The 13,152-nt window shown below is 40.9% G+C and overlaps 1 protein-coding gene across 2 annotated transcripts in view; it reads left to right on the top strand.

Annotated features, from left to right (window-relative positions):
• Positions 1-13,152, top strand: part of LOC137432531 (zinc finger CCHC domain-containing protein 7) — a 487,923-nt gene that overhangs the window by 446,612 nt on the left and 28,159 nt on the right. The window lies entirely within an intron of this gene.

Raw genomic sequence — 13,152 nt, 5'->3', positions numbered from 1 at the left:
TGCATATCTGGTCACTGAATTCAACCACCAGGTATATTTGAGGTCAACGTAGGCCAAATTTCTAAAATCCTCAATTTTCATCTGATTGATTTGAAATTTGGAGTGGACTTGCATATCTGGTCACTGAATTCAACCACCAAGTATTTTTGAAGTCAACATAGGCCAAAAGGTCAACATAGGCCAAAAGTTCAACATAGGCCAAAAGGTCAACATAGGCCAAAAGGTCAACATAGGCCAAAAGGTCAACATGGGCCAAATTTCTAAAATCCTCAATTTTCATCCGATTGACTTGAAATTTGAAGAGGACTTGCATATCTGGTCACTGAATTCAACCACCAAGTATTTTTGAAGTCAACATAGGCCAAAAGGTTAACATAGGCCAAATTTCTAAAATCCTCAATTTTCATCCAATTGACTTGAAATTTGAAGACGACTTGCATATCTGGTCACTGAATTCAACCACAAATTATATTTTCGGTAAACATAGGCCAAAAGGTCAACATAGGCCGAATTTCTAAAATCACCAATTTTCATTTGAATGACTTGAAATTCTAAGAGGATTTACAAATATGGTCACTGAATTCAACCACCAAGTATATTTGAGGTCAACATAGACAAAAAGGTCAACATCGGCCAAAAGGTCAACATAGGCCAAATTTCTAAAATCCTCAATTTTCATCCGATTGACTTGAAATTTGAAGAGGACTTGCATATCTGGTCCCTGAATTCAACCACCAAGTATTTTTGAGGTCATCATAGGCCAAAAGGTCAACATAGGCCAAATTTCTAAAATCCTCAATTTTCATCCGATTGACATGAAATTTGAAGAGGACGTCATGCCCATGACGTCATGCTCGCTGACTTTTTTGTTCGTCATGGGTATGCGATTCTGCCTGCAAAGTTTGGCCTCGATCTGTTCAGTCGTTTTGGAGAAAATTGGATTTTAGTGGTTTTTTTAAGGCTTCTCACTCAAAACAATATGGCGGTCGAACCACGTGACCTACGACGCCATTATAATTTTATTTCTGCATCAATTTATACCGAGAAGATGCTCAATAAATTTCATCCTGATCGGATAAAGTTATTTACTTGTCGAATTATGACGTCATAACGGCGGCACTTATGACGTCATCATTCACATATGTTATTCCGCATGGAGAGTTCTTTGCAATGAGACCTGTCTCAATTATTTCTGTGCAGCGGTTTTTGAGATATAGAGGTGCAAAGTTTTTTGGTTTTTCCAAGATGGCGCCTGTACCACGTGACCTGTGACGTCGTAATATTCACTAAAATATTCTACAGGAGGAGGCCCTCCTATGGTGAAAATTTGATGTCAATCGGACCAACGGTTGCCGAGAAAATGAATTTTTAAAATGCTGACACGGCACACACTTTACTTTACTGAAATGCAGACACGCACACACGTACGTACGTACCCGAATGCTTAACCCTGCCCTTCGCTTTGCGAGCGCAGGGTAATGATTATGTCGTGCGTGCCTCCATTATGACGTCAGAATTAGACAAGTACAAAACTTCATCCGATCAAGATAAAATTTGTTGAGCATCATCTTGGGATAAATTGGTGGAGAATAAAAAATATGATGTCATCGGTCACGTGGTTCGGGCGCCATATTTGTTTTAATATGACCCTTATAGTCCCCTTAAGCCTTAAACAAAAGCTTTAAACACCACTGAAAATACGTCTTGGTGAGGGTCTGCAATCTCTGATTGCTCTTTTGGTTCACGAGTTATCAAGTGACCACTATATTCGTCATGTGTGTGCGTCTGTCTCTGTGTGTGTCTGTCTGTCCGCAGCATAACTACCCGATGATATCATCCGATCTTGATGAAACTTGGGTGGGAGGTTGATATCATGATCTAGTTGTGTCCTGCCTAGAGTGGGCGTAGCCACGCCCGAAAAAGATGTCTTTTTAGGGGGTAATCGAGTTCAAGCTACATCTTCTCCGAAGGGTTTGGTGGAATCTGACAGGGGTTTCGGTATTTGGTTAGGCCAATGTCATGTGTCTATCCCCACGGAGCTCGATTTTTCATTTTCGCCCCAAGGTCAAGGTCACAAGGTCACAAAATTTAGAAAAGTCAATTTTTGATGGTTTTATTACATTGTTCGCTTCCTGATATGGTGAAATGTCGTACATGTTTTTATATTATCACATACATCATGAAATACAAGTTTTCCTACAAATTTCAGAATCTTCGACCTTTGACCTTTGAAGGTCACAAAGGGCAAATTTTCAAAGTTGTCGGAATCGAACCGAATTTTCGGTATTGTGTAGCTAACTAACCTCATAACTGTTTATACAATATTTTCTATCATTTCAAGGTCAGTAACCTTTGTTTTGACATTTCCGGGCCTGGCCTGTCCGGGCCTGTTTCGGTTATAGTCCGTCCTTTGTCATTGAATACCGCTCGCTCATGAACCATCGTCGTCTCCTGACTCGTCTAGTTAATAATTAAAATTCTGTGGGTAGTAAGCGACAATTATGATATCCTTGTCTCAAACCAAAGTTGAACTTCAAAATAATGGTTTTGTAAATTTGTATGACTTAGATAATTAAAAGCTGCAATCACTCATGGATTACGATCCATACGAAGTGCGATGCATTTCTATACCACTACGGAGGTTCAGAATAACCAAACGAGAATATATGGTTAAAACAGTATAATGAAAATGGAGAACAGGGGAACACGCAGATATGAGACATATGCAGGAAGACAAGGTTGTCATTTTCCACGATGACGTGAGGGAAGGAGTAGAAATGATTCAACAGCGGAAAGCATTTTTGTGGCACCGAAGGCGAATGAAGGCCTGAAGGTGACACCCACAGTGTACACATCCGATGGTATCTGAGGCAGGGTTGGCTAAGACCTCATGGTGCATTTGGCTTCTAGCTTGCTGTTTCTGCCTGGGGGTTTCCTCAGCATGCCCTCCACATCTGACCAGGTTGCGTCACTGCTGTGCATGGTCCAGTGCTGCTTCGTCCAACTGTTGCAGGGAGACGAGGCTCCATTGTCATATGTATGGCTAAAGGATGGCACACATCACCCATCATGAAGTAATAAGGTTAGAGTAAAATTGTCAGGATGTACTTATCGTACACGATTTTTACACCACACATGGAACACAAGAGGTTATTGACCTCCTTGAAATGATGTGGATTTCAAACATGAAAAAATCGTTATGTATAGGAAACTTTCACTCTTAATCGATTGTAGTATTTCACTCGGAATTATCATTTACCAATCTTGTAAATTGTCACATTTCCAAGGCAAGATCATTTTTGGACATGACCCTGTCTCATTAAATAGCAGACGGTATCGAGGATGTCGCATGTTATTGTATGAATTGGTTATTGAGGGTTTTGGAATGTACAGAAAGCACTTTTGAATTGGCACAGAAAGCCTCAAGGAAGGGGTGAGTTCAAATGTGATGTTGATGCTGTATAACCCCTGACATATATCCAAAGAGCAAGCACAAAAGGTCTCGAAGTAATGAGAATAGCGAGGGATTGGCATGGGGATAGAAGATTCTGGTAGTAACCCTCTGTTTTGGCAAATGTTTGATGAGAATATCGATGGTCAGAGTTTGTCCATGCTGTTCAAATCGGAATTTGATTCTAAATACAGTATTAAAACTAGAAAGGCCCTCGGGAGAGTGCATACCTCCGCCAGGCTGGACAGTTTATGTTTTTTATCACACTGATAGGTCTGAGCTGGATTTGGACCTGAACCAAAATCGAATCGGCTTGTTCTTGTCACCGAACCAAGTTTACTCATAACTTGTCCACAACTTTTTAAAATATCATGTTATATAATTATCGCTTTTCGCCCGATCTCTCAATAGTGAAGAATCACTTAAAAAATTAAATAACTCTCGTATCCGAATTCATATTCAGATCTTCACCAAAATCGTATCGATTCGGTCACGTTACACACTCAACCTGTCCACCAAGTTTCGTCCAAATCCGTCCATAGCTTTTTGAGATATCCTGCTATGTGTCGTTTTTGGACCTTTCTCCCAATGGTGAAGAATTACTTTTTCAAATTATACTAGCCGGATCCAGATCTTCACCAAAATTGAATCAATTCGTCATTGTCACACACACAACCTGTCCAAAAAGTTTAGTCCAAATCCGTCCACAACTTTTTGCGATATACTGCTATGTATCGTTTTTGGCCCTATCTCCCAATGGTGAAGAATCACTTTAAAATTCGACGAGACGGATCCGAATCCGGATTTCACCAAAATCTAATCATTTCGTCCTTGTCACATACACTACCTCTCTGCCAAATTTCGTCCAAATCTGTCCACAACTTTTTGAGATATCCTGTTCACAGACAGGGGCGAAACCATATGATTAGGAAAGTGGAACATGTTTGCGACTTTTGCAGGCTGACTTCATTTATATTGCACCTCGCCTTTCTTTACTTGCGGAGTTTTAAGAAACATATTATGGCCAGCTTCCATATTTTTGGCCTATGTTGTTGCGTCCAGTTATCTACATTCGAGAGACTTAAAACAACAACAATGACTGACGCTTGAAACACAATTCAAAATGATATCTGGCTGCAGGGTAATTGGCTGTTGGTGACCTGGAGGAATTTTCACTGAGGTGGGTACCACATTAATTTCCTGTTGTACTAGCCGGGGAATCAAACCTGATAAGAGGCCGGTGTAGGAGGATAGAATCACTCCCCAGGATGAAATCACTCTAGAGTGGTTTTATCCTAGGATGAAATCACTCCCCCTAGGATTTTAACACTCCCCCTTGCAGGATCAAATGACTCCCCAGGATTATAACACTCCCCCTATATATTTTGTGATTTAAACAATATTTATTGCATGGTAATGACATACAACCATGACAAAGTTAATGAATATGAACATAAAATGATAAATGAATTGATAAACAGGGCAGAATGATGTCCTTTGTAAACGCCTCTCCCGAAAAATAAAAATACAATGTTTTTCGCATCCCTGTATTAAACTGGGTAAATCAAATAAAGAAAAGTATAAATTTAACATTAATATCAAAATATATAGTTATTTGAGAGCATTTAGTCAGGTTCACCATGTCAATAAATTATATTTCGTTCAAAATCATGGTAGATTAGCAAACCTATACATTTTTGGAAAGGTTATAGCATAAGGAAACTAAAAATCAATGTTTACATTTGGAGAGATACCTGTATGGCGGCCATTTTGGATTTTCAAAATGGCCACTGTAAAATACATATTTTGTTATATTTCTGCCTCTAATTACCCTAAAAACTTTTAAAAATATACTAAACCTATATTTTCAGGGACAAGGAATCCAATGAAAGTATCAAATTAGTGCTATGGGGAATGGTAAGACACGAATCAAAGGTTTTGAATTGCAAAATACTGTCTTTATATTCGCGATAAGTTGCATAATCAAATACATGTTATCATTTTGTACAGGCAGTTAATAACATCAAAATGTGTCACAATAATTCATATCACCAAACATACACAGGCAATCAGCAAAATCATATATACACATGCAGTCAGTATAACTTCACATCTACGCAGGCAGTCAATGACAAAATATACACAGGCAGTCAATGGCATCAAACATACACGATTTAATTACAGAATATGCCATTTAGAGTTCGTCATCACTGTCCTGTGTGTCGTATCCGACAATATAGTCCGCATCGTTTTCACAGTCCGTTCCACACAAGCAAAGGTCGGTCAAATTGATTGGCAAATCGAATTGGTCGAATGGTCGATCGAATCGAATTCGATGAATCGAATCGAATCGATCGAATTGGTCGAATGGTCGAATGGTCGATCGAAACGATTGGTCGAATGGTCGAATTGGTTGAATGGAATTGGTCGAATTGGTCGAATCGAATTGGTCGGAATTGGCAAATGTAAACATTGATTTTCAGATTTTCCATGTAATAACGTTTCCAAAAATGTATAGGTTTGCTAATCTACCATGATTTTGAACGAAAAAACATAGTGAACCTGACTAATTCACAGTAATCATTACGATACATTTACGATGTTTTATACTAAAAGGATATTTTCATTTCAACATATAATATGTAATTTTAAGTTACGTTCTATAACTTTACTGCACTTTTAAGAAATATTAAATACGGGTTTTAAAATGTTACTCAAATGTTTGTATATTGGCAAAGGTGTGTTCACGTACCGATAACAAGGAAACAAGCGCTTCTGAGCAGTTCCGAGAACTGGATATAGGCGCTATATAAATGTATAGTATAATAATATTCACATATTTCACAAAATAAAGTCTAATCTAATAGATTTAAGCTATGTTAAATGACTATGTCTTAACTCAACACTTTCAATATTTATTGCATTTCCGTACTGTAAACGTCCCAATGTTTTAGTGCTCATTCCATTCATATGTATTTCATCATGTTTGCACTGTCTGTACATTTGTGGAAATAAATATTGTTTAAATCATTTCGATAAGAATCCAAGAATCGAACTAAGTATATTGTCAAGAGCATTTATGGTGTTCCCATGGGTGTACAAAAGAAATCATATGTAGATCCGAAGATATGTAAATATTACCCACATCACACTGACTACACTCAGAAGAGTGTACAAAGGTATACATATAGATATGAAATGAAGTACACTGCATGATATTTTTAAAACCATAACAAAGTATAATAACTCTCATGTGAATATAAATGAACGGGAGTGTTGATTAAATATACGGGGAAAACGGGACTCATGTCTTCTTTTGTTGTATTGAAATAATGATGGGCTCAAATATAGTACATGTATTCAACAATTGAATATTAAGATCCGACATTATGATGCACATACGCACACGGTATAAACTAAAATACATAGTAAAAGCTCTGTTGATCATTGCAACGATATCTAACATCCTGTGAGTTATCTATCTATAATTCCAGTAATCTCTGTGTGTATGTTTGTATGTTTGTATGTTTGTATGTTTGTATGTTTGTATGTCTGTGACCGCTGTTTCTCGACAACCACGGGTCCGATATACTTTAAACTTGCCAGGTATATTGCTGGGGACCCGAGGATGTGCCTTTTCAAGGTTTCATATTAATCGGAGAAGTAGTTACCGAGCTATGTCCAAAAAACGATTCAACCAATCAGAGAGCAGCGAGCTATCACGTGTGCCGAACGTGGCGAACAGACTCTGCCTCGGACGGCACATTTGAGAGCGTATTCATTTATTTCACGTTGGAAAACTATGTTGCCGTTAAACTATGTTTTAAAACTAATTAAAACTAATTTGCGATTCATCGTAACTGCGATTTGCGACCTTATTATTATAATAACTGCGATTCGTAACTGCCGTTCGCTTTGGCTTTGCGAATGGACCAAACCATTTCATGTAAATAGAGGGGGGGGATTGTCACCGTACTCACAAGCCGTTCGCTTTGGACCAAACCATTTCATGTAAATAGAGGGGGGGGATATAATTTTAGATATAGATATAGTACGGGCATGCCCTAGTATTTCCAAAGTAACTAAATACATCTTTCCATTCTTTCTGGGGGATTGACTTTATCCTAAAGGGGAGTGCTTTGATCCTGGATGGAGTGTGTTGATCCTGACAGGGGGAGTGATTCTGTCCTAGGATAATTACACTCTAGAGTGATTTTATCCTTGGACAGAATCACTCTAGAGTGAGATTTTAGGGGTTAGTGAGAGAATCCTGCTACACCGGTACACCAGCCCATGTCTTGCCTTTGAGTATCTTCTGTCTTTGTATCAGGTGAAATGTGTACCACCTTTAAATAATCGAATGTTTTAATACCTTTACAGATACGAGTAGGTAGCACAATTATTGTGACATATTGCTTGTGCCTATAAACGTGCACTTTGCTTGGCCCGAGAAGGCTTTCGATTACTTAAATTGATTTTCACTTCTCAAAGCTAGAAGAAAAAAAGTGTTTGTGTTCATATTACCAGGGGTTGAGATGGCCTACAGTGCATACTTAAGGTGAAGTCATGCTTGCTAAGACAGTACAGCGAAACTTCATCCCCTAGGTGGGCACCAAACCTCAATAACTGAGTTGATTGGATGGTTCAGATGGCTGAAATGGGAAGCCAAACGGACACATGGAAATCAAGTCACAGTACAACACTCTTCCAACAAAAATAGATCTCTGTATTACAAGTGTAAATTCCCAGATCAAAATGCAAATGATGCAACATTAGAACCAGCCTACGAAGCCCTAACCGTAACCTTCCTTATATTAACGTTATCTAAACACGATACTTAACCACACAAATCTATGGGCAGGTTTAGAGATGGCAGCAAGCAAATAAGTGCCATTTGTGGTATGGTATCTCGTGTACTGCAACGTGTGGTGGTCTTTGATGATGGCATTGAGAATGTGAAGAGGAGGAAGAAGTAACTCCTTGATGGCCAGGGTGGTGTAATGAGCTACAGTGACTCCTGGCTTGCACTGTTGAAGAACAAAGAAGATGTGAATGATGAAGGATGAGAGATATGGTTTTGCATCTGCTACTCCTGGTTCAACACCTTGCTCCGTTGGTCACATATCCATCAACGCTCCTTGTCGGAAGGAGGTTGGGCTTCGTGGGTTAAAAGGAAATGATCAATGGTGTCGCTTTCAATGTGCATGTGACTCGAGGGTTGGAGTTGCCACATGTTGCCGAAGCTCACCTCCAAACTACGGAGCCTTCCACTCTTGTCTGTGAGGAATTTGTTCATAATCTCAAATGCTGCAATGCGATCTTCTGGAGCTCTTTCCACTTGTGATATCACTCATGGTTTGGCTTGAGTTGTTCCTCTGGAGGCATTCGGTTCCAAAGCTTTTCAAATCCTTGGCATTTTCTGACACAAGGCTGAGTCACAGGGTCACCTGCTTCTCACCCACTGCGGGAATATTAATTGCTCTCAATTTAACATTGTCTCACATCTGATGTTGCTGCACTCTCTAGCGCGGGTGCCTCTCTTTCCTGGATTCTACTGGGCAGCACTCACACCAGGTCACATACATTCTTCCAGAAACCCACACCCATTCCCCCCACTCCCAAGTCTAGACTGAATGCTCACCTCCAATCTGTTCATATCTCTCCTATAATCTGTTATATTGGTGTCTGTCATCTCAGGCTGTTCCATCTTCATCTTTCTTCCTTACCCACTTTCAATTTCTCCTACTGATGACCCACACCACACATTTATTTATTCCTAATCCATTGTATCAACACTAATTATTTGCATTATGTCAGTGTGTTTTTTTGTGCTTTTTACCCTCTATTAATCTGTTATCACTTCTGGCCATAGCTTTATCTCCTCCCTGAGCTAGACCTCTATATTGTTACGGCCTGGGTTTAGGGATGTACTCGGTGGGGGAGCTTCTGTTCCTCCCGGACTACCGGACCTGAGGCCACCGAGTGTGGATAACTCCGCGACCCGGTGGGTTGCTAATCAACCGCGAACGCCAATTAGTCTACCAGATCCCCCAGGTTCCTCCATCTAATTACTGTTTGTCTGGGGGGCTTTCCTGATTGCTGAGTCCGCTGCCTGCACGGAACCTTCACTCGCTCGTGCTCCTTCGCCAACCCTCCTTCTGCGCTGCTGTCACCAGCTTGTACTCACAGGTTCAAATGTTCATTCTGTGTCAATTCCAAAACATGTCAACTCCATTCTGGGCTTCAGTCCAGGTTTTTATTGCCACAATTTGCCATCCAGCGTGGCCGGATACTGTATGATCCAACTGCTTTCTTGCGCATTGGAGCACCGTCTCTCCCAGCAACGCCCATTGGCTCCTCTAAGCTTGGCAGTGAGATGTGACTGTGCCGGCCCGCGGAGCATCCGCTCTGAGCGGTCATTCTTGTTCCCCCATCACACAACCTACCTTTTTCCCTATCAACAAGTAGTAGATCTACAAGTAGTAGATGTAGTAAATACATTCACTTACTGTAGCTGAGTCATTCATAGACTAGACAGGTTTTAACGTGGTTTTTCCCGTGGTGTCCTGCGGGGTGTCACTCGGTCCTTCCGCTCGGTGCCTGCTCAGGTTTTGACGTGTTTTTTCCCATGGTGTCCCGCGGGGCGTCACTCGGTCCTTCCGCTCGGCTGTGTCTGCCAGGGCTTTGATGTGTTTTTTCCCTTGTAGAGAGGTTTGATTTGTGAGGTTGTGTGGTGAAAACCGTGTTGTAAAGTGTAAACATGTTGTACAGTGTGGGTGTAGATGTATTGTAGAAGGTAGAGAGAGAGAGAGAGAGAGAGAGAGACACACACAGACACAGAGACAGACACAGACACAGAGACAGACACAAAGACAGAGACAGACACAGAGAGACACACAGAGGAAATAGAAGAGATGGAGATAAATAAATAAACAAGAAGACGTCATGCGGAGCACGATACTTGCAAAATCCGCCCCCCACCCCCAAGAAAAAAATTCCATTGGTACAGCAAATTGTCCATTTCATCAAGATTAAAATTGACAATCTTGATCAAAGCTCGGGTCAACAGGAGGAAAAGTGACGATTTTTCAGATGAAAAATGATGATTTTGTAAGGTTGACCTTGAGTTCACCTTTGACCTTTTGACCTCAAAAATAGTTAGTTTCCCTATTTAGTGACTCAATGTGCAAATGCTGTTCAATTTTCAAGTCAATCGGATGAAAAACTTGTCCTATGTTGACCTTTTGCCTATGTTGACCTCAAATATAGTTGGTGGTTGAATTCAGTGACCAGATATGTAAATCCTCTTCGAATTTCAAGTCAATCAAATGAAAATTGGTGATTTTATAAATTCGGCCTATGTTGACCTTTTGGCCTATGTTCACCTAAAATATAATTTGTGGTTGAATTCAGTGACCAGATATGCAAGTCATCTTCAAATTTCAAGTCAATCGGATAAAAATTGAGGATTTTAGAAATTTGGCCTTTGTTGACCTTTTGGCCTATGTTGACCTCAAATATACTTAGTGGTTGAATTCATTGACCAGATATGCAAGTCCTCTTCAAATTTCAAGTCAATCAGATGAAAATTGAGGATTTTAGAAATTTGGCAAAGTTGTGACCTTTGGCCTATGTTGACCTTTTGACCTTTTGACCCCAAAAACAATAGGCTTCTCAATTGGGACGCCCTATACAACTTGGTGAAGTTTCGTGACGATCGTTTTGGAATTGTGACCTGTCGGCCGGTGACAAACAAACCGACAAACAGACAGACAGAACCACAAACGCAACCGACCAATATACTTGAAAAATCTTCGATTTTGCAAGTAATAAATAGAGAAGGAAAGCGTCACAATGATGTTCGATACTGCAACAACCAAAACGCATATTGACACGGAGGGAGGGGGGGGGGTTGGGAGGAGGGAGGGTGGGAAGGGGGTGAGTGAGGAGAAGAGGCAGACCCAATTTGTCTACACAGTATACTATGGCGATGACTACACAAGGGTTTATTTATGTGGCTTCGTATGTACCTCCCTGAGGTATTTGAAAAGCATCACAATATGCTTGTTTTTCAATTTTCAAATACCATGTTTCGGCAAACTATTAACATACTGAATCATGGATGGACAGACTTGTACCATGAAACCTAAGTGTTAATCAACAACCCATATAAACAGGCTAAGGAATTGCCAGGAGCTTTAAAGGTGATATTTTGACTGCAATATGTGCACCATTGTGTCTGCTCCATTGGTGGCATTTTTTTTGGATATTTTTGATGAATGCATCGGCAATCCTTTCGTGCACATCATGTGCAATTCTTGAGGTTAACGTGATGGGCCAACAGTCATTCCATCAGGCAGCATTAGGTTTTGTTGCTGTTAGTTTGTGCAGGATAATTTGAGCCCAAGTGAAGCAGGGCCTTTGTACTGTGACTGAAGTGCACAAGAAGGAACAAGCATTTTAATGCACATGCACTTCAAGTGGTTTTGTGCATGTTATGTGCTTAATTCGCCCTCCTCTACGCATAACGCCTCTAAAAGGCCTGCTAAACACGAGCTATTTGCTGCTTGAACCTTTTATGGGTTCAGGTGCTCCTAGCTATTGCAGACAGATTTTGGTAAGTCACACAAACTTCACGTGCATAATTTCCGGAAGGCTCTTGCGGATTCCGACGATGCAGTTGGGGTTTTTTTTGTTTGTTTTTGTATACAAGATCGAGGCTCGTTTAAGAGCTAACATTAATCACAAAAAGACAAACGGACACATAAAACATAATATAAAGGGAGCGGGATGGGAGAGGTGTAAAACACATGGACACTGCTAGGACTTCCAGGAAAGAAGTCGGAATTTCAGAAAAAGTGTATCTGGGGGTGAAATTAGCTGGGGTAGAAAAGATCAAGGTTTTGGATCGGGGAAGACAAGAGATGGTGGTGAACAGCTGTTTTAAAGACCTGTAGGGAGGAGTGGGATTGAAGAGAGTGAGGGAGTTTGTTCCAGAGGTGGGAGAAGAGAGGAAGGTGAGCAGAGTCTTGATGTTTGATAGTTTAAAAGGGTTTTTTTTTTGGTTTTTTTAGGGGTTTTTTTCTTTCTTTCATTTCGGCAGCTCAGAGAAATGGTACTGGCTTCAAAAACAAGCAGAATATCAAGGGTCTTTTGCTAATGTTCCCCCTGCGCCTATTGCCCCAAAGAGCCATCCGTTTTCGATAGTAAAACAATCCAGAAGGCCTGGCGGCCGTGGCGAGCGGTAGGCCAACATGTAAATTTATTTCCCCGAATGTATATTTACGGTGGGCAGGGCAGGCCGAGCGATGATTGCCAGGGAATCGGGAGCCCAGGCTACGGGACATTAAGCGAAGATTTTACGAGCCGATATTTGGCGAGGTCGTCCAGGCATATAATGCCGAGCGCCACGCGGCAAGCGAATGGTGATCGCAGGAAAGAAGATGCATTTCCCAGCGCTAATGTGATCTGCGTGGTAATTACTTCATTACCGGAATGAAGAGTCTCTTTAAGCATGAGCTATGGGCAGGTGGCCCCATGCCATTACTGCCCGGGCGGGCGGTATCCATCTTGGTGTGACACACAATAAAAGCCAGGCAGAGGAAGGTGGCGGGTGTTGGTGACGGGGTTTAGGGGGAGGCGGTGGATAGGGAGTATGCAGAGCGAGAGAGGAAGCGAGCAAATTTCTGTACCACTTTCCA

Source organism: Myxine glutinosa, chromosome 8 (genome assembly GCF_964187855.1).
Source record: "Myxine glutinosa chromosome 8, kmMyxGlut1.1, whole genome shotgun sequence".
NCBI lineage: Eukaryota > Metazoa > Chordata > Myxini > Myxiniformes > Myxinidae > Myxine > Myxine glutinosa.
This window is presented reverse-complemented; position numbering and strand designations above follow the sequence as displayed.